Below are 8237 nucleotides of genomic sequence, written 5' to 3'. Positions count from 1 at the left end.
GCATTTTGTTCTTCCACTGGAAATTACTCTTCTACATTTGCTGCCTGCTGCATCCTTTCTGTTTGTATTGTTTAGAAAACGTTTGACGTCTTGAGTTAATGCATTAAACATTGTTTGCTGGTAACCAGCCACAAATAGCCTACAGATTCCTGCGTGCGTACATTCTCTATTCTTTTCAAAATGTGCCCGTTCTATAGGCTGGCCAAGTGCGTAATTCTGCAGCATTAAGCAGATGTATTTTTTCATTGTACAGAAAAATAAAAATAACCTGTCAAGCAGTCAATTGACTACATTGCAGTCAATAAGTAGGGCAAATTAATATACGAAACCAAAACGTGGGTCATAGTTGTCTAAGCCTCTGCTGTGAGGCCAAACCCATTAACAAAGACGCATTGATATCTGCAATAGAGTTTTTTTTGGCGAAACAAACTCACAGCCGAACGTTAACGTTATAAATACATAGACCATCTGGACAAAGTCATCAGCAGAGTCATAGCACTGAAGGGAGAGGCAACTGGCATGTGATCTCCCCACGGGCCAATGGATGTACAAGTTTTCTCCTGTGCCTACGATATTTAATCCAGTGTTTTGTCAAGTTGCAAAATGCTATTCGTTTTAATAAATTTTTATGATAGTATGAAGTACTTTTTGTATAGAAAAGTAGGCGTAGGCTACTATCTTAATTGCTTTATACTCAATACTTGACCAATGGCTATTGCATCTGTCTATTGAAAGTGAGAAATCGGCAAGTGATTTACTGTATAGGCTTCATAAAATAAAATAAACAGATTGCTAATGGCCTACAAGCTGATCTGGGGTGCGTTTCCCGTACAACTACGGAGGTTAGCTTTTTACTAACGGGATGCATCGTTCAACTAACCAACATGTAAGTTACTAGCCTAGAAATCTAGACGCACCCTAGCGGCGGCAAATTAATTTGCTCAGCCTGTACGTCTAGTGGCAAACCATAGGAATTTCTATTGGCTGACGCCGTGGACGTCATCCAATCACAGCGCTTAAGACGGGCTTAACAGGATGACGACAGTCCTACAACGGTGAACAACAAGGAAGGTGTCTATGGCGAACGAAGAGCGGTTGTTTGAATCGGCGTTGGCGTCAACTTTGGAGGAGTTGGACTTGTGCTTTTCTTTGAAAGTTGAGCAACACAATGCACTTAAGTCATTCCTTTCGAAGAAGGATGTATTTGCCGTTTTGCCGACCGGATACGGTAAAAGTTTGATATATCAACTTGCTCACTCTGGCCACGTCATCCTGCTCTTTGTTCTGATTGGTCGTAGCGCTGGCCTATTGCATGCCTAGGCAGTTTGAAAGACAATTCTCTGCCTGCCCCTTGGATTAAGCGAGGTGAATAGGTCGATTCCAAACTATACATTTCAATGATATAGGATGGCCCGCCAGGCTAGTCGGCAGCTGTTGGTCTATGTATTTATATCAGACCGTGACGTCATGTTTAATCCCTTTGAAAACGTTAACATTAGATCAGGGGCAAGTTCCACCGATGCACCAGTTCCATTTTATAATGGCGTTTTACAAACGGAAGTTCGGGAAGAGCGTGACGGAATTTGCCATGCCTCCTTCTTCAATCAGTCAGGTTATTTATTCGCAGTCTACCTGCCGAAGTTGCAGCATCGGTGTTACTCCGCTCGCAGTGACTACCGGTTTGCTCGCTTGTCTCAAGCAGAATTTGCTACCCACTATCTGTTACAGACTTTCATGGTCTAGGTTGCGTGGGAAACTATGGAGGGAGGTAGTTCTTATCTTGTTGCTTTGTATTAGAGCTGTTTGTAAATCCCACTCGTTCCTGCTGAATGTTGATATACATGTCACAAACATGTATAGCCTACTAGATGAAGGCACTTGTTTTGCTATTTGCCCGTTTTTAGCTAACAACTTTTCGGTCACATTGGCTGTGTTAATAGTTAGGCTCACGGAGTAGCCACTACTGCTTGTCTGGAGGCATATGATGAACTGAAGTCAGTGTAGGCTAAATATCCCGTGAATCACACTTGAACATTGCAAGCGGCCATGTTATACAGACGTGACATTTCTGATAAATCAGGTTTCCAGTCCTTCGTGGTTTTTTGGTAAAGTTTGCTTGGAATTGTGTTAACCAACGTGTTGTCTATCCTAAGTTGTTTGTAACTCAAATTTGTTTCAGTAGCCAATGTGCCTGTATTCCGTGATTTGCGTGGGTCCTAGCTTGTAACTTCTAACACGTTACATCTCTTGCCACTTTGTTTGTTTTAGCAAGCAACTAGCTTTCCCTCATTGCAGATGGCTAATGGTTAGCCTACACATGAAGTTGGTACTAGCAGAGAATGTCTAATAAGGGGAGAACCTTCACTCTCGGAACGCTTCCAGTGTGGTACTGCATCTAGGGGCGCTCGCGGGCGAGTCCAGAATGAATGGAGGTCTATGGAGCTGTACCCCTCATAATCCACTTTTCTCGGGATATAATTTTTTTTTAAATAATTTGATTGTTGTATTCGAAAGGGGAGGCAAAGACTATGTACACTTGGTTGAGTATTATATTTTTTAAAGTCACTTAATTGTTCTAAAAAGCCTGTCAAACGTGTCAATGACGTCATTCATTAGCATGATCATAGCATAGCATAGCATCAATGCTAGCGTGTTATGGGCAACAACGACCCAACCTGTAAGAAAACGAAAGGACATGACTCCCGGATTATTTCACTTTTGATTGATAATCCATATTCATTTTGCAAAAAATAAAATAAAATCTGAGGGTTTCAGTTGTTAAATATGTGAAAACAATAAATGTAGCCATGTAGCTCCATAGGACCCCATGTATTTTGGACTCCCCCACGATCGCCATCTAGGTGAACTCTGGTGAACTGCAGCCAAATTCGGTTTGTATGGGATTAATAGAGAGTGGGGAGGCTCTCCGTAGACGGGCTCTGGTACTAGGCTACAAACTGCTGCCGTTTGCCAAGGGTAATTGTATAACGTTAGCTAAAATTACCTAGCCTACTGTTTTGATTTTAGTAGGCTACTGACTAGCCTACTCCTGCTAGTCAGTGTGTGTGTCACCGTGGGCTATGCAGTGGGTTCTAGCTTAGCTTGTAGGCTATTTCCTGCTACATGATTTCAATAATATCTTTAAAGTCTCAATTGCTGTGACGAGTTTCTATCTCATTAAAGATAAGTAGTAGACCTACATAACAAACAGCTAACCAACTCCGTTGCGTTCTACAGCTAACGCATCTACATGTTGCTGACTGCTACCACTTTGCCTGTTTAAAGAGTCTTATCTTGGCGTTGATTCGTGATAAGAACAGTTTAATATGCATTATTATTACACTGCTCTTCATAGTGCTGCAGAATGCTCCATTCACTTGAATGGGCCTTCTCAACGTTCGGCGGTCTGCTAATTCTGAATAACAGACCGTTGCTAAGTATAACAGACCGCTGTCAAGGAAAATGGGCTTTGATTCTTTCATATCACTACGCAAGGATTGGAACTTCATTCAAAAGTGAAAGCAGACGGTTGATCAGCTGTGTTCTAAAGAATGTTTGATTCAAGTTCAGCGTGTGTTGTTGCAAACTATTTGTTTCTCAGCAAAAGCCATGATGAAACGGTAACAAATAGGCTATAGCCTAGGCCATGTAGGCTAAAGAGTCATATCGTGGGGAGTTTATTGTGTCGTTTTGGTAAGTAGCTGTGTAATAAGCGGGATAATGTATAGAACGCCGGTCATTGTCGGGAGATAGGTCCCTTCAGGGCGGAACAAGACCCCTCCGCTGCGCGTCGGGGTCCGGTTCGCCCTGTCGGGACCTATCTCCCGACAATGACCGGCGTTCTATACATTTTCCCTTACGTATTGAACGCATTGCGCTGTGGTGTTCATGATGCTAACCTTTAATGAACACCAAGCTGAATTGTCATTCGGCCAGATTTTGTGCCGCAACAATCTGGTATCATTCTGATCCAGACATGCGCAAATATCGTCCCAGTGTGTGTGAGATGCGGAGTTGAGGTCAGTTTTGCCGCTTTTACCCCCACCTCAATGCCGGCTTTGGCCGTAAGGCAGCTGATACACAGGAGCTGTTGCTCTGTCGCTCATTGCTAAGAGGGCAAGGAAGGAATTTTTTCTCCTTTAAAGTGTTTGGAAGTTTTTTCGCCTTCCTCTGTGTTGAGAGTGCCAGCATATTAAAGCCTTCCCTAGCTGACCATGGGAGCACAGGTACACCAGCGTGTAGCTTTGCTCTGTTACACTCCTAGCTGACCATGGAAGCACCTACACCAGCGTGTAGCTCTGCTGTTCCTTGGAATCCTCTCTAATAATGTTCTGCTCACCACTTCTCTTGCCGTTAGCTACAGTATTTTAATTACTTCCTGGTTTCCATAGCACCTCATATTGCTAAATTGGCGCTATTGCTATCCCTGGATTACTCAAATTCAATTATCACAACTCTATGTAATTATATGCACTATCCTGGGGTGTTAGGCCTGTATCATCAAAGCATGTTGTAAGCAACAGCCTACAACTACTAGACTACTATCGTCTCCATTGTACTTTGTGGCTAAATGTAATTTGCTCATTTTGAATTGCTTGATAGGTGTTGGCTAAAATGAAACATACATTCTTAAACAATTTCAAATCAAGGCCAACACTTTCCCGATTTTCTCCTGAAACTTGTCCTCAGTCAGAGTGTTAAGCTCAATCCTTTTCTCTTTCCCTCCTGCTAGCCAATCAGCCAAGCATCTGTGCCGTGGTGTGGAGCTCCGTTCCTCCGGCGTCTCTCCCTTTGTCCATGCAACATGCTTTGTCAACCCAGCAAGTTATGGGTGCCCGCGTGCAGCCCTCTACCTTGCCTTCCACTACTGCAGCCTCTTTTCTCTATTCCAGCTAATCAAGCCTCTTCTCTTTGCAGACCCAGGGTGCTGTGCAACCTCCTCCCCCTCCCCTGTAGCGACCGCGTCGCTACCTTTTCCCTTTCCCCATCATCTCCCACCGGCGTGAACCGCGTTCGTGCCCGTGTCTCTTCCCCAGCCAGGGACCGCGTCCCTGGTTCTCCCTCATCCCTCTTTCCCTGGATTGGTGCCACCACCCATGGGGTCACCCAGTGTTTCCCATACATTGACTTATTTGTAGCGGCCTACAACAATATCAACATTGACCACCACACAATGATTTTCCAGGTTGTATTAAATTGTGCTTAAATCTGGTTAGCATCATAACCACGCTGTGCTAATTTGATAAAAACTGTTCCATTCAAGTTAATTCTGCAAACCAACCACCACAATTGGAATTCAATTCTGTGGGAAACACTGGTCACCGCATCCTTCTAACAATGTTTTTCAGATCACACCCAGGTCAATCTTCTCTTTCCGCTCTTCATGTTTTGCTCTTTACAAACCCTTTTGCTTCATTTTTTAAAGTGCCTTAGTTGCCCTCATCTTTGGGCTGTATACACGGATCCTGCTGACTCCTGCCTGCACAGTGACTCCTGCACGATCCCCCCCAGAGCAATTTGGCTGAGCCATAGACTCTGCCAAGCATGGGATTTCTTAACATCCATTAATCAGTTTTAGCTTCAAGATGGCTCTTCAGGCTCTTCACTTGTACTAATCTTCATGTCAATGCCTAACCTACTCCAGCCTAGCCGCTTGCTCTCATTCTCTAAATTTCTTCTCATGCTCTTGAATGCAAACTGCCTCTATTGCTGTTTGCTACAGGTTCATATTTATTCTCTAGATCAGCTACCATATTGCTAGGTAGCTCAGTGTTCTCTACAAACTTAATACAGCAAAGTAGAAACCTGTAACACCCATTTATCACCTTTCAATAACTATCCTTATATTCAGACCATGTGTACGCTATGTAATGTCTAAGTTCCCTTATAGCATATATTTGACATTTTTGCATATGTAACCCTCATTGGTTTTAAGGGCAACTCTGATATCTACCAACGCATATTGGTATTGGCACAGACCGTTTAGGTTTCATTCAGGCAAATAACGGTCTACCCGAGCACTTGCTCAAATACTCTAGGCGCCTTAGATACCTTTCAGATCACCTTATCTATAGCCTACATGGTCCTAGCCAGGGTCTTTTCAATTGGGTTGCATTTTTTGGGGTGATCACATGACATGGATCCTGCTTGATTCCTGCCAGCGCAGTACACTCCTGCAAGATCCCTGCAAAACACTCCATGACCCTGGCTAGGGATCTTGCCAAACAGCAGAATTGTAGATCGTAATTTGGAATGTTAACTTTATGAATCACTCACAAATCTTCGAATCACATGCCATGAGCATCAGCAACTACATCAGTCCTCTATTCCCACTGCACTGGTCCCGAGCTCTACTACTGCAAGCTGTACTCTCCTGCACTGATCCCGAGCTCTGCTACTGCAAGCTGTACTCCCCTGCACTGACCCCGAGCTCTGCAACTGCTAGCTCATTGCCCTGCATGTCATGTTAAGTGCATGTTATGTGTGCAAGTGCATGCCTGTTAAGTTAGCTCTCAAGCTTCCCATTACTTCAGGATTGGTACAGCCACCACCGTGGCTGGTGGTCTGACCAATCCGCTAAGCACTCTTTCACCCTGGTTAGGGATCTTGCCAATCAAGTTTGCTGTTTTGAATGTCAGCTCATAGATTGGCATTTGCATCATTAGATCTCCATCTGCCATAGACGACAGGCGCCCCTGGCTGTCTTAATTCAAGTCGTTCCTCTATCGCATCCCCATTAGATCCCCCATTTGCTACAGACGACGGACGCTCCGTCACTTGCTTCTGGTTTCAAATGCAGCTCAAAGCTGTTCTAACGCAAGTCGGAATCCCAGCAGACCGTTACCTATCTTATTTTTTAGGATTGGTGCAGCCACCACTGTGGCAAATAACGGTCTGTTCGATCAAGCCCTCAAAACTCTCGGCCGGTGGTCCTCCAACGCCTATCACTCATATATCAGATCAAATCTCTGATCTGAGGAAAACGCACCTTGCGCACTCCCATTGAATTTGCTCAGCGTGGTTCTTGCCATAGGGTCCTTCGTCTTCAAATGCAATTTTTGGGGTGTATGGCGGAATCCTGCCTGCGCAGTCGACTCCAGCACGATTCCACGAAGCCCTTCAGGTCCATGGCCAGAGACCTCGCCAAACATGCTTTTCTATTATGCTTTTATGTATTATGCTTTTATGTCTTTATGCAAATTCAGGAATGTGAACTAGTGAACATTCTGTTGTCATTCTAGTTTGATCATCTTTTTTGATCAGTTTAACCATCAGTGGTCAGTGTTCCAGGAGACCATCAGGTTAACCATCAGTGGTCAGTGTTTCAGTAGAAAACAGAAAGCTTTTGGAGAGTGCTTTGACTTTATAAATAAAGTATTTTCATCCCCCTTCCCAATAGTGTGCGCTAAGATCATTAATTTCCAGTGAGAGACCCACTGTAAAATGTTTGCTATTGTTAATAAATGTTATAAGAAATATTTGTAAATAATTAATAATTACTGTTCCAACTTTATTATAAGGGTCCCCCATACTGATAGTTATATATTACTAATATATTAATTAAGCTTAACCAACTTTATTGTAAGTGTCCTATGAGGAGTGTTTCATATTGGGATAGGCAGAAGCACATTTTAATAACAATTAGTTAAATAATAATATGTCATTAACTTTTATATTAACATATAGTTTGTAAATAAACATTTAACATTTAAATTACGTAAGTAATAACTGTTAGTGCCAAAAAGTAATTTGGTTAAGGTTATGGATTTGGCAGACGCCTTTGTCCAAAACAGGGGCGTAGCCAGGATTATTTTATGGGGGGGGGGGCCAGCTGGGTCCAGACTTTTTATTGGGGTGGCACTTGGGAATCAAAACTACTATTTGAAAACTACTCAAAAAGTTTTATAGATTAGGATAGCCTATTTTAATAATGCCAATAAATTGTGTAAAGCCAACACTGATACACAGGTCAGTTTGTTGTCCACTCCAACACATTTTCCATAAATAGGCCAATGCTATAAAAAAAAGTACATTATAGTAATGCACCTTACTTAATCAGTCTTATTCAAATGATATTAAAGAACAATAATAAATACTACAAATATTGTATGCAGATATTTAATCTTATACTGATGTCCAAACTATAGGCCTATTTCTTTCTGATATCCACTCCAAGTACTTGGCTGTAAGTAACATGGCTCTGAATTAAGAAATTAACCCTTAGAACCCTAGACTGT

This window comes from Alosa pseudoharengus, unplaced genomic scaffold (genome assembly GCF_046254945.1).
Source record: "Alosa pseudoharengus isolate Yale_2024_CS ecotype anadromous, Long Island Sound unplaced genomic scaffold, YU_APseudo_1.1 YU_APseudo_1.1_scf_6, whole genome shotgun sequence".
Classification (NCBI taxonomy): domain Eukaryota; kingdom Metazoa; phylum Chordata; class Actinopteri; order Clupeiformes; family Clupeidae; genus Alosa; species Alosa pseudoharengus.
The sequence above is the reverse complement of the archived record's forward strand: the minus strand, read 5'-3'. Positions refer to the sequence as shown.